The 26,356-nt window shown below is 48.7% G+C and overlaps 1 long non-coding RNA gene across 1 annotated transcript; it reads left to right on the top strand.

Moving 5' to 3' along the window:
* Window positions 1–50: 50 nt before the first annotated feature.
* Window positions 51–13,549, top strand: LOC132375244 (uncharacterized). The gene is made up of 3 exons (XR_009505970.1): window positions 51–2,116; window positions 10,892–11,002; window positions 11,566–13,549. It is a non-coding gene; the product is annotated as an uncharacterized LOC132375244 (long non-coding RNA).
* Window positions 13,550–26,356: the final 12,807 nt, after the last annotated feature.

Here is a 26,356-nt window from a genome sequence, read left to right as displayed (position 1 = left end):
GGCCTGGGTGAGTGGGATGGGGCGCGCGCCCGAGTCACCGTGGGCGGGGGAGAAGGGATGAGGCGCCCTGCGGCGGTGGCGCCCCTCGACCACGCGGGAAACCCTGCACGGTTTTCTGGCCTCCACACTCGTACCCCTGGTTTCAAACTCTCGGGCGGCACTGCACGCGGATGTGGAGCCTCTCAGCCGTCCCGCAGCCATTCTTTCGGCCCTGTTCAGCGTCTCTGGCCAATGACCCTGGCCAGGGCCCAACAAACAAGTCCGCCAGGCTCCCGAGACCTTGAGCTCAGACCATCAACACACAAAGGAACAGGCCCCCAGGAAATCTGGAATGCGGAGCGCATCCTGGCGCAGGCATCCAGAAGAGGGGCCCAGTTCCGCAAGGGCAAGCGACCTGCTGAAGCCCTGGGGGCCCTGTGGATGCTCCCTCCCCCTTCAGCCTCCTCCAAGCCTTGCCAGGGAGGCGTCATGATCCCCAGTTCTCCAGGAGGAAACAGGGTGAGTTGGCCTGAAGACCACGCAGCCACGAAGGGCAACACTGAGGCTCTCAGATCCCAAAGTCCTTCTTCTCTGCGCTGCACCCACTGTCTTGCGGAAGCCGTGAGGAGGTTACCCAAAGGGCAGATTTAAGGCCAGAGCTGCCAGAGCACATCCTACCCCTCCACCGCCCCCACCAGCGAGAGAGAGGGGGGGGGGGGAACGTTCAGCGTCACTGAATTGTGCGTGCAGAAATCTTAGATCTTAAATTCACTTTACAGGTTGTGCCCTAGGTTTGTAGTAGTCTTTGTCACGAATTACAGGAGGGGGTGAGCTCTGCAGGTACCCGGTGCACCAGTGCCTTTAAGATGTTAATCTGCTTCGGGGAGGGCCCAGCCTAGTGGGAAGTCAGGAAGAGGCGGGGTAAGTGCACAGGGGCCCAGCCTGTGTGAAGGGTCCCGGAAGTGTGCCCTGGATTGTAACCGGATAGGCAAATGGATGCCTCTGCCTGATGAGGGAGGGAGAAGCTGAATTTCAATCAGGCTGGGAAAGGCTTCTTGGAGGAGGTGGCCCCTGTGCTGGGCATAGACACCTCACTAGGCTTCAGAGAGGCCCAGATGGTCTGAGCGTGCCCCTCAGGGGTCATCCAGCTTTTGGATGGTGAGCAGGGGTGTTTGGGGATCACCCTCAAAGCCTAAAGGTCCCAAACCAGAGACCTCTTGGAGCTGGGCTCTTCCCTGGGTGGGGAAATTCCAATGGGTTCTCTTGTCTAAAGAAACAAGAGTTGTATGGACAAAGCAGCCTCAGAGCAGGTTATCTGTGAGGAATTTTTAGTGTTCTTGTTTGCATGTTTTATTGATTCATTTTTTAGTAAATAACAGATGGTTTAAGCTAAAAAAAGTCTCAAAAGGGCTCATAGTAAAAGTGACTCCCCCTTACCACCCCTCACCCAGTACCCTTCCCAGAAGCAACCAGTGTTTTCTGCTTGTGTATACTTCCAGACAGATTTTATGCATATACAAGCAAATACCTGTGTGTATACAGTTAAAATTCATGGTATAACTTATCATGTTCCAATTAAGCCCACTTAAATTGGCAAACCAGGAGCCTTGCCCAGCAGGTAAATAAATACAGAGGACTAGGCAGGGTATCAGGGATCTTAGGCCCATCTGGCCTGTTAGGCTCATGAGTCCCTATGGCCCCATCATTCCAGATCTTCTGATTATTGAGAAGAAATCAGTAATGTGGATTTGTAGATGAAACAGCTCAATTGTAAATGAATGCAATTGATTTATTAAAAACAAACATCCACACTCTTGGCCATTTATCCCAGGAAAATGAAAACGTATGTTTACACAAAAGCCCATACATAAAATGTTCAAAGCAGCTTTATTCATAATAACCCAAAACTGAAACCAGCATAGAGGTCCTTCCACAGGTGATGGTTAAACAGACTGGGTGCATCCACACCGTGGAATGCTACTCGGCAATAAAGGAACAAACTGCTGACACACTGGACAACTCAAATCTGCAGGAAACTATGCTGAGTGGAAAAAAAGCCAATCGCAAAAGGTTACATACGGCATAATTTCATTCATACAACGTTCTTGAAAAGCAACGTTATAGAACTGGAGAACAGGTGAGTGATTGACAGGGGGTGAGGGCCAGACGGGGTAGGGTTGGGAGGTGATGTGGCTATAAAAGGACAACATGTGAAATCTTTGTGCAGCTGGAAATGTTCTATGTCTTGACTGTGTCTATGGTAAATCCTGGTTGCAATGTTGTCCTATGGGTTTTTTTGTTGTTTAATTGAAGTATAGTTGATTTACAATGTTGTGTTAATTTCAGGTGTACAGCAAAGTGGTTCATTTATATATATTTTTTTTCAGGTTCTATTCCATTGTAGGTTATTACAAGATATTGAATATAGTTCCCTGTGTGTCCTATAGTTTTGCAAGCAGTCACCATTGGGGGAAACTGGGAAAAGGGTGCATGAGTCTCTCTGTATGTCTTAAATATGTCTCTATGTCTTTTTTTTTTTTTTTTTAAGAATCAATTTTATTTATTTATTTGTATTTGGCTGCGTCGGGTCTTCGTTGCTGCGCACCGGCTTTCTCTAGTTGCGGAGAGCGGGGGCCACTCTTCGTTGCGGTGTGCGGGCTTCTCAGGCTCAGTAGTTGTGGCGCATGGGCTTAGTTGAGTGGGACCTTCCCGGACCAGGGCTCGAACCCGTGTCCCCTGCATTGGCAGGTGGATTCTCAAACACTGCGCCACCAGGGAAGCCCTCTATGTCTTAAAACTGCATGTGAATCTACAGTTATCTAAAAAGAAAAAAGTTTAATTACACAAACAAAAAAGCAAACATACAAACAGGCCTAACAAAGTAATCCTGGTGGACACAGCTTGCTGACCACCTGTATGCTTAATTTAAGGCAGTCAAGAAATTTCCCTACCAAAAAACTACAAATGGGAAGCAACAAAATGATGGATAGAACATTTTCCCATTTGAGATGTTTCCCTTTATATTGTCCTTAACTCTGTCCCCCCTCCCGTTTTCACGTGCCAGTGAACCTGGTAAGGGACCATGTCAGGGCCCCCGGGGTCCATGCAGCACCCTCCTTCCCTGCCTTTGGGCACCTTCTCTGGGTATCAAGTGCTTTATCTGAGATTCAAGGAGACAGTGGGCATGGCCTGAGAAGGCCATGCTGCCCCAGGCACAGAGACCCTCGGGGATGAAGGGACCCCAGATTCGTCTACCTGATAAATAAAATGAGATAGAAAAATGACTTCTCTCGGTGACTTCCACGCTCGGCATTTCCTACCACTCGGAAAAACCTTACAGTATCTGAGTACCATCTGTGCTGTTATTTCCTATTTGTCTTTAAATCAAAGTGTTTACATATATTTAAAAAGGAAACTTTGTCACTCTGGTAAGTAGAAAAACAGTATCTGTTGCCAAAATAGAAGTAGCCATAAAATAAATACAACGAAACAAAGGGATGCCATTGAGTTACAAGGAGACACTGTTTCCTGCCAAAGGCTCAGAGCCCAAGGCCTGTTCTCACCATTCAGCGGGAGAGGACCAAGCACTGGACGATAGGGGCCTTTCTTCTTGAGCGAATAAGGGTTGAGAAGGAATTTCAAAGGCAAGGCACTATTCCTAGTGGCATGTTGTCATATTAGAACCTATCTACCATCTTTTTGCAACAAATATATTTTTTTGCAACAAATATATCTTTTTGCAACAAATATATTTTTAAAATTGTGCAGTGGAGAAGCTCAAGCATAGAATAGTATAATGAAGCCCCAGGCATGACCGTCCAGTCCCATGACCATGCGCCTGCAGCCAACCCCAGCCCTCACCTGTATCATTTTGCAACAAATCTGAGACATCCTATCTCTAAAAGATAAGGACCGTTTTAGATGTACACTCTAACCACAATACTATTATCGCATCTAAAATATGAACAGTAATTCCTCAGTCATAAAATATCCAGAGTTCAAACTTCCAACTGTCTCATAAACATCATAGCTTTTTTTTCACAGTTTGTATTTTCAGAATCAGGGTCCACGTAAGGTTCACACACTGCAATGGCTTGAAATGAGCTTTTAATGTCCAGGTTCCCCCTTCAGCGCTCTTTCCCTCCTGGCATTGTCTGTGTTGCCCCTTTCTGCTGGAGTGAAAGTTTTTCTTTAGAGCACCCTCACTCACACCCAGCACACCCCCATATGCAGGACCCAGCCCAGCAGCAGTGGTTTCCCTGCTGCACAAGGCTGCAGCTACCTTCTGGTCACGGTCCCTGGGGACTGAGGAAAGGGGTTCCCTCTGTGGGCCTTCAGCACTGTCTCCGGGCTGGAAACCTCGACATTTGGGGAAATAAAAGATAAAAAAAAAGTCTGGGAGCATTGGAACAGTTTCAGCCCTGGCAGAATGCTTTCCAAAATTTCATCTTGTGTAAGATAATGGCGCCATTTAATTACAGAAATCGCTGCTTTCTATCAATGCGCAGACATGCTGCGTGCTCACAGGATCTATTTTCTATTTGTGCTTTTACTCTTACTCAGGACGGTTTTCTTCCACTTGCCATGTCCATCCTCTGCCGGAGTCAGGGACTGCTTTGGCCAGTTAGCTGCCCCTGGACCACTGAACCCCTCACCCTCACCCACCTACTCCCTTCGTCCCCAAAGGCATCGCTATGGGACAGTGGCTGCAGGATAAGCTGATTGCAGCTTCATACCGTCAGGCCCCCTTAGAAGTTCCGGCACGTGTGTTACCCCAGCCGGCTAAGCCTGACACCAGCAGCCCTGGAGGGACACACAGGAGTCCTCAGACATCACTAGGCCACCAGAACTGGAGGAGGGTACGTCCCACCCCTGGCTCCCCAAATGGCCCCCACCCCCACCTCCCCGCCAGGTAGCTCACACTGGTGCCAGAGGCGTCCACACAACGCAGCACACGCGCCCCTGGCCCACCCTCCAGAGCCTCCCAGATGCCTTTGGCAGAAGAGTCCAAACTCCTTCCATGGTCCTCAGGCCCTTCCCGGTGTCCCGACTTCCCACACAGCATCACCTCTTCCTCCTATCTCCCAGGCCCTCTCCTCCAGTCTGGACACACCTGGCTATTTCATACCTCCAGTGTCGTACCTAGCTCATCAAACCCCTTAGGGAGGAAGATTTAATACTCCTTTATAAGAAAAAATTATTTCCTGTAATAAACATTAAATGAGGGAGTTCCCTGGCGGTCCAGTGGTCAGGACTGGGCGCTTTCACTGCCATGGGCCTGGGTTCAATGTTCAATCCCTGGTCGGGGAACTAAATCCCACAAGCCATGTGGTGTGGCAAAAAAAAAAAAACAAACATTAAATGCAACATAATAATGGCTGGGAAAAAATAACTTTTTAAAACTTGTTTGATTGAGCTTTGTATATACAATCAAGCCAGCAAAAGCAAGTTTTTAATAAAAAAAATAAATATTAATAGCCAAAAAGGGAAAGGTAATAGATTAATAATTTTTAATGACATTAATGTATTTTTAAAAAACTTATACTGACCTATTGGCCTGTTGCAATAATAAATAATATCAGAGTGTACTGGTCCATTTAATAAATGAGAATAGCAACAAAAAAGAAATTTTTATTCTTAATCTAATATGAAAATTCAGTAAAATAGTTCAAGTAGAAGGTAAGATTTGCACTTAAGCAACAAAAATATTACCCCTTACAGTTTGCACTCTGTTTCACTGTCTTAAAATTTAAACCAGGTAAGAATCATAAGTGGGTTCATAGGATGGCTGAATAACAATAACACGAGTTGTTTTCTCTGTCTTGACAATCACGGTGCCATCATTGATCATTTCGAATCTACTGTTTAGGAACAGAAATGTGTACCGTGGTGGGGGCTGGAGACAAGAACTGTGTCTGACGCAAATTCACAGGATTCCAAAAGTTACTCTGGAAACAAACACAAATCCATATGTATGGGGCCGACTGTGTAAGAGTTTTCAGAATTAACATCCATGTAGAGTACATTGTGTGTTAAAGCATACATTTTTAATATGTGTAATTTTAATGTTTATATGTTATTAAAATTCAACAGTGCACAGGCAACCAAAGTAAAAATAGATAAATAGTACCACATCAAACTTCAAAACTTCTATGCATCAAAGGATGCAATCAATAGAGTTAGAAGGCCACCTGTGGAACGGGAGAAAACATTTGCAAGTCACATATCTGATAAGGGGCTAATATCCAAATATAGAAAGAACTCCTACAACTCCATGACACCAATATAAATAACCTGATTTAAAAAAAAAAAATGGGCAAAGGACTTGAATAGATTTCTCCAAAGATATACAAATGGCCAATAGGTACATGAAAAGATGTTCAACATCATAATCATTAGGGAAATGCAAATGATTTTTGCATGAGATCTCATCTCACACCCATCATGATGGCTACTATTTTTTTTAAAAAAAGGCAAAACCAGAAAACATGATGAAGATGTGGCGAAATAGGATCCCTTGTGCACTGCTGGTGGGAATGTAAAATGGTGCAGCCACTATGGAAAACAGTATGGAGGTTCCTCAAAAAAATATATAATTACCATATGATCCAGTAATTCCACTTATGGAACCCAAACAATTGAAAGCAGGGACTCAAAGAGATATGTTCATAGCAGCACTGTTCACAACAGCCAAAAGATAGAAGCAACCCAAGCATCCATCAACAGATGAATGGATAAACAAAATGTGATGTATATACACAATGGAATATTATTCAGCCTTGAAGAAGAGAGTACTGACACATGATACGATATGGATGAACCTTGAGGATATTATGCTCAGTGAAATAAGCCAGTCACAAAAAGACAAATGGAAAAAAATTCTACTTATATGAGGTCCCTAGAGCAGTCAGATTCATAGAGACAGAAAGTCAGACGGTAGCTGGGAAGGGGAGCAGAATGTGCCACCCCAAAACGGGCCACTCTCGCATGTGGATCATTCTGAACTGAAGACAGTCATGGCCCAAAAGACTCAGGAAGAGCTGTGTACCTCCCTTAACTGCCTAAAAGAATTAGAAGGCATGGTCCGGGAAGAGAGCTGCCACCAGAGATAACCACAGAGTGTGGGCTGGCGTGGTGAGCTGGGCGTTTAGCAGGGCCTGACCCTATCGTCCTGCAGGGCCTGACAAACCTGTGTTCACCGAGCACTTGCTCTTCCCAGCTTCCTGTGACTTGTCTTCCTCCCCCTGGAGCCCCAGAGCCCTAGCCCTTCACCTTAGCTCAGCCGGCACACAAGCCTCCATTGCCTGACTGTCTTGGAACCTCTCATGTCTATGTGAGGCTCCCATAAGTATGACAATAAATTTGTTTTTCTCCTGTTAACCTGTCATATGTCAATTTAATGAATAGACCAGCCAAAAGAACCTAGAAGGGTAGAGGAAAAATATTCCTCCCCTACAGTTGCCAAGGGCTAGGGGAGGGGGAATGAGAGGTGGTATTTAACGGGTATGGGGTTTCTGTTTTGCAAGATGAAATGCCTGGAGATTGATTGTAAAATAATGTTAATATATGTAACGCTAATGACAGGGAAGTCTACTCAATGCTCTGTGGTGACCTAAATGGGAAGGAAATCCAAGGAAGAGGGGATATATGTATATGTGTGGCTGATTCACTTTGCCGTACAGCAGAAACTAACACAACATTGTAAAGCAACTATACTCCAATTTAAATATATATATATATATATATATATACACACATACTTAATGCTAATGAACTGAACACTTAAAAATGATTAAGATGGTAAACTTTATGTTATGTGAATTTCACCACAGTTAAAAAAAAAAAAAAATTTTAAAAACCCCTTAACAGTAGCCACAGCAATTCTTTAGAACTTAAACCTACAGAAGTTTGCAGGGATTTGTTATTTTATCCCTGTGTGCTAAATAATAAATACACAGTATGTATTTTATCACTGACATTATTTAATACTGCCTGTGTGTGATGGTCATAAAAATCAGACAAGCTTCAGTCCATCTTGTTACTGTTTTCAAAATCTCTGTGGACAATGCACCCTCATGCTGCAGGCGGCCCCCCTGCCCACCTTGGGCACAGCTGGCTTTGAGGCCTTTACAAATGCCGGTCAGAGGCTGGCTCTGCTCCCTACTGGCTGCGTGGCCCTGAGAAGTTAGTTAGTTACACCTTCATTGATAACATGGAGCTCCTCATGGTATCTAAGGCACAAAGATTCCATTAATAACACATGTAGCATTAGGACAGTGCTTAGCACAGTAAGTGGTCAAGTATTCACTCCACAAGGAGGCCCTACTAACCATCGGACAAAAAACACTACCCAGATTTCTTTAATTTGAATTGTTTCCCAATATTTAAAAATCAGGCTATTTTATATAAAATCTAGATTTATAATTTCTTTCAAAACATCAGAAGTGCTGGCAACAGTGGGCTCATATTTCCACACGGCAATGACATGCTGGAGATGAGTGGCAGCCACTTTTAAAAGAAGGATTCGTGACCTCCCCTGTTTGCCACAGTTCCCACCACTCCCTTTTGTACACCCCAGCCAGCTTTACATTATACATAAAAAAAAATTCACACCCAAGAAACCAATACACGTTAGGAAACTCATTTCACGCACAGCTTCGCCAACGCAGTGATCAAGAGGAATTTTGTTTTTTCCATAACTTCCCATGTGTTCACTGAAGGGGGAGCCACAGTTATTCTGTCAGCCTTGCAGCAGCCCTCAGATTGTCTGCCCTCCACCTGAGACGCCTGTCAGAGGAAGGGCGACTTTCTGTGTGATGCTCCAGTCTCCCTGCCCACGGAGCAGGCTTACTTAATCATTTAACCTATCAGCCAGGTAAGTTTAGCTAAACTGTTGACAATATCACAACATTTGCATCACAAAGGTACACATTAGACTGTGACAAACTATAATGTCCTTGAGTCATAACCTGACTTGACTGGATAATTTAGGTTTTGTGGTTTTGCACCCATAAGAAACTTAAATGAGCTCAAGATTTAATTAACTGGGGGGAGGGTGTCTTTCCTGCCATTTTTATCCTGTGGGCCCTGAATGCTTCTTGTAGGATTGAGAAAGGCAGTGTCCGGAGGGAAACTAATAATAAAATTGACACAAGACACATGAACAGGAGAAAAAGAAATAAATTTTAATTCGTGCTCATAGAGGTTTCATAGAAATTTATGAAACCTAGAAATTCATGAACCTTAGGTCCCTTAGGTTCATAGGGACCTAAGAAGTGGCCAAAGCAAGCAGCTTTTATATTTTTTAGACAAAGAAACAATAAATTTGAGAGGAATTGACAGGAAAAAGAAACTTAGGCTTTGGGTACTTAATTAGGGAAGACTCTAAACAGGGTTTGGGTTTGGGGTGGTAAAATTAAAGAAGTAACAGGTTGTTTGTATAGACTCACGGCCCTGAATTCCCTGTTTCTGGCAATAAGGGTGTCCTTCTACCTCCAAGTGCAGAGAGTGGACCTTTCACATGAGAGATTTATTTCCTGCTTTCAGGAAGACAGGAGGGTCACAGTGCCCCTCTTGTATCAGCTATCTCTTAAGTAACTTTAATTCAAAATAGTTACTATGCCATTAAGGCATATTTGGGGGTGGCCTGCCCTGGGTCCCAACAGCAGAAATCATCTTTATTTGAGATTTCTTACTTTCTCTCCTACCATTATTATCTCATGGAAAAAAGATAAGTTTGTGACACTAAATCCAACTTCTCTTCACTTCATTAGAACAAAAGACCCTCCTATCAGCCAGGGAATCCCAAGGGATTTAAGAGCTCTGTGTAAGGATCCAGGGTTAAGGACCAAATATTAGAACTAATGATGCTCCTAGTACTTTTATCATTTAGGAAATTAAAAGGGCTTTAGGAGCTCTATGCCATGAACTGGGGGCAGAGACCAATTACACATTTCCTATTATTTCATAGTAGGCAAGTAAAACCAACCCCATTTCACAGATCTGGAAACTGAGCAAGGCCAGTGGCTTCTAAAAGGTCACATGATCACTTGGTTGGTAGAATAACACTAAAAACCCAGTTCTCCTGACATCCAGTCCAGTGCTAAGGATATTTCTAATGACATGTGGGGTTTTTTTGTTGTTTTTTGAAAAATATTTATTTATTTATTTTGGCTGCACTGGGTCTTAGTTGTGGCATGCAAGATCTTTAGCTGTGGCATGCGGAAGCTTTTTTTTTTTTTTTTTCAGTTGCAGCATGCGGGCTCTTAGTTGTGGCGTGTGGGATCTAGTTCCCTGACCAGGGATTGAACCCGGGCCCTCTGCATTGGGAGCACGGAGTCTTAACCACTGGACCACCAGGAAAGTCCTGACATGTTTTTTTAAAAATGAGAATTATTTTCCTGTTTCTTTCTTACTTTGAGTGTGAGGTGTCCATGAGAACAGGAACTGGACCCATCTGTGTTATCTCTTCCACACTAATTAGTCTCAGTTTGATTTTGCTCAGGTCAGTTCAGGGACACCCCAAAATGAGGATATTAGTCATTAAAAGAGATTTAAAAGGAGCTGCTGCGAAGTGCTCTGTTGTTTTCCAATGCCAATTTTCATCCCTGAGGTGGGATGAGACATTCGCCTGGCACAGAACTGTGTGTGTCTTTCAGCAAAAATGGGCTGCATTTGGATGCTAAAGAGTTGACATCCTGAGAAACTTGGGCTTCAAATATCAGGTTCTTTTCTTCCTGGGCAGAAGAAAATGACACCCTGCCTGCACCTCAGCTGTTAGCTTTCCAGATGCCATTGTCAACTGTGATCTTTCCATCCTCACTAAATATCAAAGCACAAGACACAGGAATTGGGAAAGCGTTTTCAAGAGACCCAGCAATTGCACGCTTTTATGCTCACTCTCATCTTACAGGCGAGGACACTGAGACCCAGAGACGCAGAGTGAGGTGCCCCATGATGCCACTGTGTCTGACCGAGACCTTGGCCCCAGTGCATGTTCCTGTATTTGGGGGCTGCGATCGAGGTGAGGTTAGAACGCTCCACACACCCAAGGACAAGAGCATTTTGTTAGTTGGTTTAATTATTTCTCTTTTAAAAAATCTGATCTTGTTTATTCATGTATTTATATTTTTTATTGAAGTATAGTTGATTTACAATGTTTCAGGTGTATAGCAAAGTGGCTCACATAGATATATATATATATATATATCTTCAGATTCTTTTCCATTATATGTTTTATAAGATATTGAATATAGTTCCCCGTGCTATACAGTAGGATCTTGTTGGTTATTTTATACATAGTAATTATTTCTTTTCAGTCAGGGAAATGCACCACGTTCCTGCTTAAAATAGCTTCATGGTCTTTAGACCAATGATCGGAAAATTGTGAATAATAATCATTTTTTAAAGAAACATGATAGATTAGGCAGAACATGCTAGCTTCTCGAAAAGTGTCCATGGAATCCTGGTTCGAACATGAATGATAGGTTTTGACTGTGAGCAGAGACAAGCTATAGCACCTCCAGGGATGAAGGATTCATCACCACCTAAGCTGGCTGCTTCCTCCTTCTGCCCCACTCAATCCAGGATCTGCCTTCCCAAAGCTTCTCTCCATCCGTCGACCTAAACTCTCCCCTCGGGAGCACCACTGAGGATGACCCTGACACGGCCCTTGCCCCACTGCTTGTCCTCTACACTCCTGACACAGGCCTGCGGGACGAGGGGATGCCGAGACACAGCTCAGCTTGAGGGTGAGGCCCCGACGCCACTCCGAGCCTGGTGGTCTGCACCCCAGTCCTGGATCCTCCACTATGGCCTTGGCCAAGTCACCTCGACTTCCTTTCTGTCCTGAGGGAGCTGATTGTGCACCTTTACTCTTTCCTGACACAGCTGCTTAGAGTTGTATTAATCAGGGTTCTCCAGAGAACCAGAATAGGATGTTCATGCATGTGTACGTTTCAAGAGAATGTTCATGCATGTGTACGTTTCAAGAGATTTATTTATTTATTTACGTATTTATTTATTCATTTATTTTTAAAGATTTTTTTTGATGTGGACCATTTTTTTTTTTAAGTCTTTATTGAATTTGTTACAATATTGCTTCTGTCTTATGTTTTGGTTTTCTGGCCACGAGGCATATGGGATCTTAGTTCCCCCATCAGGGATCGAACTCGCACCCCCTGCATTGGAAGGCAAAGTCTTAACCACTGGACCGCCTGGGAAGTCCCTCAAGAGATTTATTATAAGGAATGATTCACATGGTTAATGAGGCTTACAAATCCCAACATCTGTGGTCAGCAAGCCGGAGACCCAGGAGGGCCAATGCTGTGGTCCAGCCCAAGTCCGAAGGCCTGAGAACCGGCAGAACCAATGGGCTAAGTTCCAGCCCAAGGGCAGGAGAGGACCCAAGTCTCAGCTCAGCACTCAGGCCAAGGAAATTCCCTCTTACTCAGCCTTTTTGTTCTATTCGGGTCTTCAGCTGACTGGACCGCATTAGGGAGGGCAATTCACTTTACTCAGTCTACCGATTCAGGCGTTAATCTCATCCACAAACACCCTCACGCAGCTACTAATTTCCCACAAGCACTGGTTTCTGGGCTTCCCACAAATTATGAACTGCTGTGTTTTCACTCTTTCAACTCTCATCCAGTTGAAAATATTTTGAAACTTCCCCTGTTCATTTTACTTCCCATTGTTCATTGCTTATTTAAAAGTAGGTGGTTTGATTTTCAAATATTTTTGAGATTTTCTGGATAGCTTTTTAATTTTCTTTTTCATCACAGTAAATACACAGAACAGATATTATCTTCTTAACCATTGTTGTTCAGTGGCATAAGTACATTCACATTGTTGTGCAACAATCACCCCCATCCATCTCTAGAACTCTTTTCATTTTCCAAAACTGAAACTCTGTCCCCAACAAACACTAACTCCCCATTCCTCTCTCCCTGAGCACCTGGCAACCACCTTTCTACTTTCTGTCTCTATGAATTTGACTGCTCTAGGTACCACATATAGGTGGAATTATACAGTATTTGTCTTTTTGTGACTGCCTATTTCACTGAGCATAATGTTCATAAGGTTCATAAGGTTCATCCATGTTGTCGCATGCATCAGAATTTCCTTCCTTTTTAAGGCTGAACAATATTCCGTTGTATGCAGAGACCACATTTTGTTTATCTGTCATCTGTTGCTGGACATCTGGGTTACTTCTAACTTTTAGCTATTGCAAAGAGTACTACTGGCACACAGGTGTAAAACTATCTCTTGAAACCCTGCTTTCAATTGCTTTGGACGTATACTCAGAAGTGGAATTGCTGGATATAGTAATTCTATGTTAAATTTTTTGAGGAACTGTCATAATGTTTTCCCCAGAGGCTGCATCATTTTACATTCACACCAGCAATGTATGAGGGTCCAATTTCTCTACATCCTTGCCAACACTTGTTATTTTCTGGGTTTTTAAAAATAGTATCTACCCTAATGGGTGTGAAAAAGAGCTTATCTTTATTAATACCTAATTTAACATGATTTTTGAGAGTTATTTTATGGTCCAGCATGTGGACTATATGCAATGTATATTTCATAACTACTTGAATAGAATGTGTCTATAAATATCAATTAAGACAGTTTGTTGACAGTGTTGCTTAAATATTCTATATCCTTACTCATGTTTCATGTACTTTTTTGTCTACTGAAAGGAGGTGTTAAAATATTCAATATTATATGCTAATAAGTTTCACAACCTAGAAGAAAGTAACAAATTCCTTGAAAATCACAACTCAGTGAAATGGATACAAAAAGAAATAAAAAATCTGAAAAAAAAATCTGAATGATCGCCTAACTGTTAAAAAAAATTAAATTGTAATAAAGAACTTTCCCACAAAGAAAGATCCAGGTCAAGATGGCTTCTCTGGGGAAGGTAGATCAAACATTTATAGAAGAAATAATTCTAATTTACACCATCTCTTCCAGAACATAGAGGAGGTGAAAATGTTCCCTACTCTTTTTAGTGGGCCGACATAACCCTGATACGAAACTCTGACCAACATATTACAAGCAGAGAAAAGTACAGATCAATATCCCTTTTAAACACAAAAATTATTAAGAAAATATTGGACGACAGTTATAAAGCAGAAACCAACACACCATTGTAAAGCAATTATACTCCAATAAAGATGTTAAAAAAATATATTGGAAAATAGAATCCAGTAATACATAAAAATATAACACATCATGACCAAGAAGTACTTATCCCAGGATTGTGAGTTTGGTTTCGCATTCAAAACTCAATCAGTATATATCATCACATTAAGGAATTAAAATGGAAAAATCATATGACCATCTCATTAAGGCAGAAAAAGCATTTGAGAACATTCAACTGCCGCTCATGGTAACAGCTTTCAATGAAGTAGGAAGAAAACTAATAAAATGCATCTATGAAATACACATAGTTACCAACCTGCATAACAGTGAAACGTGGAAAGCTTTCCTTCATATCAGCAACCAGGCAAGGATGTCTAAACTCACCACGTCGATTCAACATTGTATTGGAAGTTCTATCCAGTGAAGCAAAGTAAGGGGAAAAAATAGAACATATTGGGGATTTCCCTGGTGGTGCAGTGGATAAGACTCTATGCTACCTATAGAAACATGGATGAATTTTAAAATATGCTGAGTCAGGAGGGCAGCAAGAAGGGTGGGAAAGAAATCCAAGTGAGGGAGGGTGAGAGGAAGACTGAGTGAGGAAGGTAAGAGGCAGCCCAAGTGAGGGAGGGTGAGAGGGAGCATGAGTGAGAGAGGTTGTGAGGGAGCCTGAGTGAGGGAGAGTGAGTACGAGCCTGAGTGACACACGTTGTGAGGGAGCCTGAGTGAGAGAGGTTGTGAGGGAGCCGGAGTGAGAGAGGTTGTGAGGAAGTGTGAGTGAAAGAGGGTGAGTGGGACCCTGAGTGAGGGGGGTGAGAGCGAGCCTGAGTGAGAGAGGGAGAGAAAGAGGTCACAGAGAGGGTGAGAGCAAGGTCACAATGAGGGAAGGTGAGAGGGAGGCTGAGTGAGAGAGGTTGTGATGGAGCCTGAGTGTGAGAGGTTGTGAGGGAGCCTGAGTGAGAGAGGTTGTGAGGGAGCCTGTGTGAGAGAGGTTGTGAGGGAGTCTGAGTAATAGAGGTTGTGAGGGATCCTGAGTGAGGGAGGGTGAGAGCGAGATCACAATGAGGGAGGTTGAGAGGGATCTTGAGTGAGACAGGTTGTGAGGGAGTCTGAGTGAAAGAGGTTGTGAGGGACCCTGAGAGAGAGAGGTTGTGAGGGATCCTGAGTGAGGGAGGGTGAGAGGGAGGTCACAATAGGGAGTGTGATAGGGAGCCTCAGTGAGAGAAGTTGTGAGGGAGTCTGAGTGAGAGAGATTGTGAGGGAGCCTGAGTGAGAGAAGTTGTTAAGGAGCCTGAGTGAGAGAGGTTGTGAGGGAGCCTGCGTGAGAGAGGTTGTGAGGGAGCCTGCGTGAGAGAGGTTGTGAGGGAGCCTGACTGAGAGAGCTTTTGAGAGAATCTGAGCGAGAGAGGGTGAGAGTGAAGTCACACAGAGGGTGAGAGCGAGGTCACAATGAGGTAGGGTGAGAGGGAGCCTGAGTGAGAGAGGTTGTGAGGGAGTCTGAGTGATAGAGGTTGTGAGGGAACCTGAGTGAGAGGGGTTGTAAGGGAGTCTGAGTGATAGAGGTCGTGAGGGAGCCTGAGTGAGAGAGGTTGTGAGGGAGTCTGAGTGATAGAGGTTGTGAGGGAGCCGGAGTGAGGGAGGGTGAGAGCGAGGTCACAATGAGGGAGGTTGAGAGGGAGCTTGAGTGAGAGAGGTTGTGAGGGAGTCTGAGTGATAGAGGTTGTGAGGGAACCTGAGTGAGAGAGGTTGTAAGGGAGTCTGAGTGATAGAGGTCGTGAGGGAGCCAGAGTGAGAGAGGTTGTGAGGGAGTCTGAGTGATAGAGGTTGTGAGGGAGCCTAAGTGAGGGAGGGTGAGAGCGAGGTCACAATGAGGTAGGGTGAGAGGGAGCCTGAGTGAGAGAGGTTGTGAGGGAGTCTGAGTGATAGAGGTTGTGAGGGAGCCTGAGTGAGAGAGGTTGTGAGGGAGTCTGAGTGATAGAGGTCGTGAGGGAGCCTGAGTGAGAGAGGTTGTGAGCGAGCCTGAGTGAGGGAGGGTGAGAGCGAGGTCACAATGAGGGAGGTTGAGAGGGAGCTTGAGTGAGAGAGGTTGTGAGGGAGTCTGAGTGATAGAGGTTGTGAGGGAACCTGAGTGAGAGAGGTTGTAAGGGAGCCTAAGTGAGAGAAGTGGTGATGGAGCTTGAGTGAGGGAGGGTCAATGGGAGCCAGAGTGAGAGAGGCTGTGAGGGAGCCTGAGTGAGGGAGGTTGTGTTGGAGTCTGAGTGAAAGAGGTTGTGAGAGAGCCCGAGTGAGAGTGAGGTCACAGAGAGAGTGAGAGCGAGGTCACAATGAGAGAGGGTGAGAGGGAGCCTGACTGAGAGAGGTTATGAGGGAGTCTGAGTGATAGGGGGTGTGAGGGAGACTGAGTGAGGGAGGGTGAAAGCGAGGACACAATAGGGAAGGTGAGAGGGAGCCTGAGTGAGAGAGGTCGTGAGGGACCCTGAGTGAGAGAGGTCGTGAGGGAGACTGAGTGAGAGAGGTTGTGAGGGAGCCTGAGTGAGAGAGTTTGTGAGGCAGCTTGAGTGAGGGAGGGTGGGTGAGAGCCTCAGTGATAGACGTTGTGAGGGAGCCTGAGTGAGAGAGGTTGTGAGGGAGCCTGAGTGAGAGAGGTTGTGAGGGAGTCTGAGTGATAGAGGTTGTGAGGGAGTCTGAGTGAGAGACGTTGTGAGAGAGCCTGAGTGAGGGAGGGTGTGTTGGAGTCTGAGTGTGAGACGTTGTGAGGGAGCCCGAGTGAGAGAGGGTGAGAGTTAGGTCACAGAGAGAGTGAGAGGGAGGTCACAATGAGAGAGGGTGAGAGGGAGGCTGAGTGAGAGAGGTTGTGATGGAGTCTGAGTGATAGAGGTTGTGAGGGAGCCTGAGTGAGGGAGGGTGAGAGCGAGGTCACAATGAGGTAGGGTGAGAGGGCGCCTGAGTGACAGATGTTGTGAGGGAGCCTGAGTTAGAGAGATTGTGAGGGAGCCTGAGTGAGAGAGGTCCTGAGGGACCCTGAGTGAGAGAGGTCGTGAGGGAGACTGAGTGAGAGAGGTTGTGAGGGAGCCTGAGTGAGAGAGTTTGTGAGGCAGCTTGAGTGAGGGAGGGTGGGTGAGAGCCTCAGTGATAGACGTTGTGAGGGAGCCTGAGTGAGAGAGGTTGTGAGGGAGCCTGAGTGAGAGAGGTTGTGAGGGAGTCTGAGTGATAGAGGTTGTGAGGGAGTCTGAGTGAGAGACGTTGTGAGAGAGCCTGAGTGAGGGAGGGTGAGAGTGAGGTCACAATGAGAGAGGGTGAGAGGGAGGCTGAGTGAGAGAGGTTGTGATGGAGTCTGAGTGATAGGGGGTATGAGGAAGCCTGAGTGAGGGAGGGTGAGAGCGAGGTCACAATAAGGGAGGTTGAGAGGGAGCCTGAGTGAGAGAGGTTGTGAGGGAGGCTGAGTGAGGGAGGTTGTGAGCGAGAGCCTGAGTGAGAGAGGTTGTGAGGGAGCCTGAGTGAGAGAGGTTGTGTTTTAGTCTGAGTGAGAGAGGTTGTAAGGGAGCCAGAGTGAGAGAGGGTGAGAGTGAGGTCACAATGAGAGAGGGTGACAGGGAGCCTGAGTGAGAGAGGTTGTGAGGGAGTCTGAGTGATAGAGGTTGTGAGGGAGCCTGAGTGAGGGAGGGTGAGAGCGAGGTCAAAATGAGAGAAGGTGAGAGGGAGCCTGAGTGAGAGAGATTGTGAGGGAGTCTGAGTGATAGAGGTTGTGAGGGAGCCTGAGTGAGGGAGGGTGAGAGCGTGGTCACAATGAGGGAGGTTGAGAGGGATCCTGAGTGAGAGAGGTTGTGAGGGATCCTGAGTCAGAGAGGTTGTCAGAAAGCCCGAGTGAGAGAGGTTGTCAGGGAGCCTGAGGGAGACAGCGTGAGAGGGAGTCTGAGTGAGAGAGGCTGTGAGGGAGCCTGAGTGAGAGAGGTTGTGTTTTAGTCTGAGTGAGAGAGGTTGGGAGGGAGCCCGAGTGAGAGAGGGTGAGAGTGAGGTCACAGAGAGAGTGAGAGCGAGGTCACAATGAGAGAGGGTGAGAGGGAGCCTGAGTGAGAGAGGCTGTGTTGGAGTCTGAGAGATAGGGGGTGTGAGGGAGCCTGAGTGAGAGAAGTGGTGAGGGAGCTTGAGTGAGAGAGGGTGAGAGTGAGGTCACAGAGAGAGTGAGAGCGAGGTCAAAATGAGATAGGTTGTCAGGGAGCCTGAGTGAGAGAGGTTGTGAGGGAGCCTGAGTGAGAGAGGTTGTGAGGGAGCCTGAGTGAGAGAGGTTGTGAGGGAGCCTGAGTGAGAGAGGTTGTGAGGGAGTCTGAGTGAGAGACGTTGTGAGAGAGCCTGAGTGAGGGAGGGTGTGTTGGAGTCTGAGTGAGAGACGTTGTGAGGGAGCCCGAGTGAGAGAGGGTGAGAGTTAGGTCACAGAGAGAGTGAGAGGGAGGTCACAATGAGAGAGGGTGAGAGGGAGGCTGAGTGAGAGAGGTTGTGAGGGAGGCTGAGTGAGGGAGGTTGTGAGCGAGAGCCTGAGTGAGAGAGGTTGTGAGGGAGCCCGAGTGAGAAAGGTTGTCAGGGAGCCTGAGTGAGAGAGGGTGAGTGTGAGGTCACAATGAGAGAGGGTGACAGGGAGCCTGAGTGAGAGAGGTTGTGAGGGAGCCTGAGTGAGAGAGGTTGTGAGGGAGCCTGTGTGAGAGAGGTTGTGAGGGAGTCTGAGTAATAGAGGTTGTGAGAGATCCTGAGTGAGGGAGGGTGAGAGCGAGATCACAATGAGGGAGGTTGAGAGGGATCTTGAGTGAGACAGGTTGTGAGGGAGTCTGAGTGAAAGAGGTTGTGAGGGACCCTGAGAGAGAGAGGTTGTGAGGGATCCTGAGTGAGGGAGGGTGAGAGGGAGGTCACAATAGGGAGTGTGATAGGGAGCCTCAGTGAGAGAAGTTGTGAGGGAGTCTGAGTGAGAGAGATTGTGAGGGAGCCTGAGTGAGAGAAGTTGTTAAGGAGCCTGAGTGAGAGAGGTTGTGAGGGAGCCTGACTGAGAGAGCTTTTGAGAGAACCTGAGCGAAAGAGGGTGAGAGTGAAGTCACACAGAGGGTGAGAGCGAGGTCACAATGAGGTAGGGTGAGAGGGAGCCTGAGTGAGAGAGGTTGTGAGGGAGTCTGAGCGAGAGAGGTTGTGATGGAGCCTGAGTGAGGGAGGGTGTGAGGGAGACTGAGTGAGGGAGGGTGAGTGGGAGCCTGAGTAGGAGAGGTTGTGAGGGAGCCCAAGTGAGAGAGGTTGTCCGGGTGCCTGAGTGAGAGAGGGTGAGAGTGATGACACACGGAGGGTGAGAGTTAGGTCAGAATGAGGGAGGGTGAGAGGGAGCCTGAGTGAGAGAGGTTGTGAGGGAGCCTGAGTGAGAGAGGTTGTGAGGGTGCCTGAGTGAGAGAGGTTGTGAGCGAGCCTGAGGGAGAGAGGGTGAGAGGCAGCCTGAATGAGGGAGGTTGTGAGGGAGCTTGAGTGAGGGAGGGTGAATGGGAGCCTGAGTGAGAGAGGTTGTGAGTGAACCTGAGTGAGCGAGGTTGTGAGGGAGCCTGAGTGAGGGAGGGTGTGTTGGATTCTGAGTGAAAGAAGTTGTGAGGGAGCCCGAGTGAGAGAGGGTGAGAGCGAGGTCACAATGAGGGAGGGTGAGAGGGAGCCTGAGAGAGGTTGTGAGGGAGGCTGAGTGAGAGAGGTTGTGAGGGTGTGTGAGTGAGAGAGGTTGTGAGGGTGTGTGAGTGAGAGATGTTGTGAGGAAGCCTGAGTGAGAGAGGTTGTGAGGGAGCCTGAGTGAGAGAGGTTGTGAGGGAACCTGAGTGAGAGAGGTTATGAGGGAGTCTGAGTGAGAGACTTTGTGAGGGAGCCTGAGTGAGGGAGGGTGTATTGGAGTCTGAGTGAGAGAGGGAGAGAGTGAGGTCACAATGAGAGAGGGTAAGAGGGAGCCTGAGTGAGAGAGTTTATAAGGGAGCTTGAGTGAGGGAGGGTGGGTGAGAGCCTCAGTGATAGAGGTTGTGAGGGAGCCTGAGTGAGAGAGGTTGCGAGGGAGCCTGAGCGAGAGAAGTGGTGAGGGAGCTTGAGTGAGGGAGGGTCAATGGGAGCCTGACTGAGAGAGGTTGTGAGGGAGCCTGAGTGAGGGAGGGTGTGTTGGAGTCTGAGTGAAAGAGGTTGTGAGAGAGCCGAGTGAGAGAGGGTGAGAGTGAGGTCACAGAGAGAGTGAGAGTGAGGTCAGAATAAGAGAGGGTGAGAGGGAGCCTGAGTGAGAGAGGTTGTGAGGGAGCCTGAGTGATAGGGGGTGTGAGGGAGCCTGAGTGAGGGAGGGTGAGAGCGTGGTCACAATGAGAGAGGGTGAGAGGGATCCTGAGTGAGAGAGGTTGTGAGGGAGCCTGAGTGAGAGAGGTTGTGAGGGAGCCTCAGTGAGAGAGGTTGTGAAGGAGCCTGAGTGAGGGAGGTGAGTGGGAGCCTGAGTTAGGAGTTTGTGAGGGAGCCCGAGTGAGAGAGGGTGAGAGTTAGGTCACAGAGAGAGTGAGAGGGAGGTCACAATGAGAGAGGGTGAGAGGGAGGCTGAGTGAGAGAGGTTGTGATGGAGTCTGAGTGATAGGGGGTGTGAGGGAGTCTGAGTGAGAGACGTTGTGAGAGAGCCTGAGTGAGGGAGGGTGAGAGTGAGGTCACAATGAGAGAGGGTGAGAGGGAGGCTGAGTGAGAGAGGTTGTGATGGAGAGGGAGGCTGAGTGAGAGAGGTTGTGATGGAGTCTGAGTGATAGGGGGTATGAGGAAGCCTGAGTGAGGAAGGGTGAGAGCGAGGTCACAATAAGGGAGGTTGAGAGGGAGCCTGAGTGAGAGAGGTTGTGAGGGAGGCTGAGTGAGGGAGGTTGTGAGCGAGAGCCTGAGTGAGAGAGGTTGTGAGGGAGCCTGAGTGAGAGAGGTTGTGTTTTAGTCTGAGTGAGAGAGGTTGTAAGGGAGCCAGAGTGAGAGAGGGTGAGAGTGAGGTCACAATGAGAGAGGGTGACAGGGAGCCTGAGTGACAGAGGTTGTGAGGGAGCCTGAGTGAGGGAGGGTGAGAGCGAGGTCAAAATGAGAGAAGGTGAGAGGGAGCCTGAGTGAGAGAGATTGTGAGGGAGTCTGAGTGATAGAGGTTGTGAGGGAGTCTGAGTGAGAGACGTTGTGAGGGAGCCTGAGTGAGGGAGGGGGAGAGTGAGGTCACAGAGAGAGTGAGAGCGAGATCACAATGAGAGAGGGTGAGAGGGAGCCTGAGTGACAGGGGTTGTGATGGAGTCTGAGTGATAGGGGGTGTGAGGGAGCCTGAGTGAGGGAGGGTGAAAGCGAGGTTACAATAGGGAAGGTGACCCGGAGTGAGAGAGGTCGTGAGGGAGCCTGAGTGAGAGAGGTTGTCAGGGAGCCTGAATGAGGGAGGTTGTGAGGGAGCTTGAGTGAGGGAGGGTGAGTGGGAGCCTGACTGAGGGAGGTTGTGAGGGAGCCCAAGTGACAGAGGTTGTCCGGGTGCCTGAGTAAGAGAGGGTGAGAGTGATGTCACACGGAGGGTGAGAGCGAGGCCAGAAAGAGGGAGGGTGAGAGGGAGCCTGAGTGAGGGAGGGTGTGTTGGATTCTGAGTGAGAGAGGTTGTGAGGGAGCCTGAGTGAGAGAGGGTGAGAGCGAGGTCACAATGAGGGAGGGTGACAGGGAGCCTGAGAGAGGTTGTGAGGGAGGCTGAGTGAGAGAGGTTGTGAGGGTGTGTGAGTGAGAGATGTTGTGAGGGAGTCTGAATGAGAGAGGTTGTGAGGGAGCCTGAGTGAGAGAGGTTGTGAGGGAGCCCGAGTGAGAGAGGTTGTGAGGGTGTGTGAGTGAGAGATGTTGTGAGGGAGTCTGAATGAGAGAGGTTGTGAGGGAGCCTGAGTGAGAGAGGTTGTGAGGGAGCATGAGTGAGGGAGGGGGAGAGTGAGGTCACAGAGAGAGTGAGAGTGAGGTCACAATGAGAGAGGGTGAGAGGGAGCCTGAGTGACAGGGGTTGTGATGGAGTCTGAGTGATAGGGGGTGTGAGGGAGCCTGAGTGAGGGAGGGTGAAAGCAAGGTTACAATAGGGAAGGTGACCCGGAGTGAGAGAGGTCGTGAGGGAGCCTGAGTGAGAGAGGTTGTCAGGGAGCCTGAAAGAGGGAGGGTGAAAGCGAGGTCACAGTAGGGAAGGTGAGAGGGAGCCTGAGTGAGACAGGTCGTGAGGGACCCTGAGTGAGAGAGGTCGTGAGGGAGCCTGAGTGACAGATGTTGTGAGGGAGCCTGAGTTACAGAGATTGTGAGGGAGCCTGAGTGAGAGAGGGTGAGAAAGAGGTCACAGAGAGGGTGAGAGCAAGGTCACAATGAGGGAAGTTGAGAGGGAGGCTCAGTGAGAGAGGTTGTGATGGAGCCTGAGTGAGAGAGGTTGTGAGGGAGCCCGAGTGAGAGAGGGTGAGAGTGAGATCACAGAGAGGGTGAGAGCGAGGTCAAAAAGAGGGAGGCTGAGTGAGAGAGGTTGTGAGGGAGCCTCAGTGAGAGAGGTTGTGAAGGATCCTGAGTGAGGGAGGTGAGTGGGAGCCTGAGTTAGGAGTTTGTGAGGGAGCCCGAGTGAGGACACAATGAGAGAGGGTGAGAGGGAGACTGAGTTAGAGAGGTTGTGAGGGAGCTTGAGTGAGAGAGGTTGTCCGGGTGCCTGAGTGAGAGAGGGTGAGACAGATGTCACACGGAGGGTGAGAGCGAGGCCAGAAAGAGGGAGGGTGAGAGGGAGCCTGAGTGAGGGAGGGTGTGTTGGAGTCTGAGTGAGAGAGGTTGTGACGGAGCCCGAGTGAGAGAGGGTGAGAGTGAGGTCACAGAGAGAGTGAGAGCGAGGTCAAAATAAGAGAGGTCGTGAGGGAGCCTGAGTGAGAGAGGTTGTGAGCGAGACTGAGTGAGAGAGGTTGTGAGGGAGCCTGAATGAGAGAGGTTGTGAGGAAGTCTGAGTGAGGGAGGGTGAGTGGGAGCCTGAATGACAGGTGTTGTGAGGGAGCCTGAGTTAGAGAGGTTGTAAGGGAGCCTAAGTGAGAGAGGGTGAGAAAGAGGTCACCGAGAGGATGAGGGCAAGGTCAGAATGAGGGAAGTTGAGAGAGAGGCTGAGTGAGAGAGTTTGTGATGGAGACTGAATATGAGAGTTTGTGATTGAGCATGAGTGAGAGAGGTTGTGAGGGAGTCTGAGTGAGAGACGTTGTGAGGGAGCCCGAGTGAGAGAGGGTGAGAGTTAGGTCACAGAGAGAGTGAGAGGGAGGTCACAATGAGAGAGGGTGAGAGGGAGGCTGAGTGAGAGAGGTTGTGATGGAGTCTGAGTGATAGGGGGTATGAGGAAGCCTGAGTGAGGGAGGGTGAGAGCGAGGTCACAATAAGGGAGGTTGTGAGGGAGTCTGAGTGATAGAGGTTGTGAGGGAGCCTGAGTGAGGGAGGGTGAGAGCGTGGTCACAATGAGGGAGGTTGAGAGGGATCCTGAGTGAGAGAGGTTGTGAGGGATCCTGAGTCAGAGAGGTTGTCAGAAAGCCCGAGTGAGAGAGGTTGTCAGGGAGCCTGAGGGAGAGAGCGTGAGAGGGAGTCTGAGTGACAGAGGCTGTGAGGGAGCCTGAGTGAGAGAAGTTGTGTTTTAGTCTGAGTGAGAGAGGTTGTAAGGGAGCCCGAGTGAGAGAGGGTGAGAGTGAGGTCACAGAGAGAGTGAGAGCGAGGTCACAATGAGAGAGGGTGAGAGGGAGCCTGAGTGAGAGAGGTCGTGAGGGAGCCTGAGTGAGAGAGGTTGTGAGCGAGACTGAGTGAGAGAGGTTGTGAGGGAGCCTGAATGAGAGAGGTTGTGAGGAAGTCTGAGTGAGGGAGGGTGAGTGGGAGCCTGAATGACAGGTGTTGTGAGGGAGCCTGAGTTAGAGAGGTTGTAAGGGAGCCTAAGTGAGAGAGGGTGAGAAAGAGGTCACCGAGAGGATGAGAGCAAGGTCAGAATGAGGGAAGTTGAGAGAGAGGCTGAGTGAGAGAGTTTGTGATGGAGACTGAATGTGAGAGTTTGTGATTGAGCATGAGTGAGAGAGGTTGTGAGGGAGCCCGAGTGAGAGAGGGTGAGAGCGAGGTTACAATGAGGGAGGGTGAGATGGAGCCTGAGAGAGGTTGTGAGGGAGGCTGAGTGAAAGAGGTTGTGAGGGTGTCTGAGTGAGAGATGTTGTGAGGGAGTCTGAATGAGAGAGGTTGTGAGGGAGCCTGAGTGAGAGAGGTTGTGAGGGAGCCTGAGTGAGAGAGGTTGTGAAGGAGCCTGAGTGAGGGAGGTGAGTGGGAGCCTGAGTAAGGAGTTTGTGAGGGAGCCCGAGTGAGGACACGATGAGAGAGGGTGAGAGGGAGCCTGAGTGAGAGAGGTTCTGAGGGAGCCTCAGTGAGGATGGGGGAGAGTGAGGTCACAATAGGGAGGGTGATAGGGAGCCTGAGTGAGAGAGGTTGTGAGCGAGCCTGAGTGAGAGAGGGTTAAAGCGAGGTCACAATAGGGAAGGTGAGAGGGAGCCTCAGTGAGAGATGTTGTGAGGGAGCCAAAGGGAGAGAGGTTGTCCGTGTGCCTGAGTGAGAGAGGGTGAGACAGATGTCACACGGAGGGTGAGAGCGAGGCCAGAATGAGGGAGGGTGAGAGGGAGCCTGAGTGAGGGAGGGTGTGTTGGAGTCTGAGTGAGAGAGGTTGTGACGGAGCCCGAGTTAGAGAGGGTGAGAGTGAGGTCACAGAGAGGGTGACAGCGAGGTCACAATGAGGGAGGGTGAGAGGGAGCCTGAGAGAGGTTGTGAGGGAGGCTGAGTGTGAGAGGTTGTGAGGGTGTCTGAATGAGAGAGGTTGTGAGGGAGCCCGAGTGAGAAAGGTTGTCGGGGAGCCTGAGTGAGAGAGGGTGAGAGTGAGGTCACAATGAGAGAGGGTGAGAGAGAGCCTAAGTGAGAGAGGTCGTTAGGGAGCCTGAGTGAGTGAGGGTGACAGGGAGCCTGAGTGAGAGAGGTTGTGAGGGAGCCTGAGTGAGTGAGGGTGAGAGGGAGCCTGAGTGAGACAGGCTGTGAGGGAGCCTCAGTGAGAGAGGTTGTGAAGGAGCCTGAGTGAGGGAGGTGAGTGGGAGCCTGAGTTAGGAGTTTGTGAGGGAGCCCGAGTGAGGACACAATGAGAGAGGGTTAGAGGGAGACTGAGTGAGAGAGGTTGTGAGGGAGCTTGAGTGAGAGAGGTTGTGAGGGAGCCTAAGTGAGAGAGGTTGTCCGGGTGCCTGAGTGAGAGAGGGTGAGAGAGATGTCACACGGAGGGTGAGAGCGAGGCCAGAAAGAGGGAGGGTGAGAGGGAGCCTGAGTGAGGGAGGGTGTGTTGGAGTCTGAGTGAGAGAGGTTGTGACGGAGCCCGAGTGAGAGAGGGTGAGAGGGAGCTTGAGTGAGAGAGTTTGTGATGGATTCTGAGTGATAGGGGGTGTGAGGGAGTCTGAGTGAGGGAGGGTGAAAGCGAGGTTACAATAGGGAAGGTGACCCTGAGTGAGAGAGGTCATGGGGGAGCCTGAGTGAGAGAGGTTTTGAGGGAGCCTGAGCGAGAGAGGGTGAGTGTGAGCCTGAGGGAGAGAGGTTGTGAGGGAGCCTGAGTGAGAGAGTTTGTGAGGGAGCCTGAGTGAGAGCGGTTGTGAGGGAGCCTGAGTGAGGGAGGGTGAGAGTGAGGTCACAATAGGGAGGGTGATAGGGAGCCTGAGTGAGAGAGGTTGTGTGCGAGCTCGAGTGAGGGAGGGTGAAAGCGAGCTCACAATAGGGAAGGTGAGAGGGAGCCTCAGTGAGAGATGTTGTGAGGGAGCCTGAGTGAGAGAGGTTGTGAGGGAGCCTGAGTGAGAGAGGTTGTGAGGGAGCCTGAGTGAGGGAGGGTGAGAGTGAGGTCACAGAGAGAGTGAGAGCGAGATCACAATGAGGGAGGGTGAGAGGGAGCCTGAGAGAGGTTGTGAGGGTGGCTGAGTGATAGGGGTTGTGAGGGAGCCTCAGTGAGAGATGTTGTGAGGGAGCCTGAGTGACAGAGGTCGTGAGGGAGCCTGAGTGAGAGAGGTCGTGAGGGTGCCTGAGTGAGAGAGGTTGTGAGCGAACCAGAGTGAGAGAGGTTGTGAGGGAGCCTGAGTGAGGGAGGGTGAGAGTGAGGTCACAATAGGGAGGGTGATAGGGAGCCTGAGTGAGAGAGGGTGAGATGGAGCCTGAGTGAGAGAGTTTGTGA

Source organism: Balaenoptera ricei, chromosome 11 (assembly GCF_028023285.1).
Source record: "Balaenoptera ricei isolate mBalRic1 chromosome 11, mBalRic1.hap2, whole genome shotgun sequence".
Lineage (NCBI taxonomy): Eukaryota > Metazoa > Chordata > Mammalia > Artiodactyla > Balaenopteridae > Balaenoptera > Balaenoptera ricei.
This window is presented reverse-complemented; position numbering and strand designations above follow the sequence as displayed.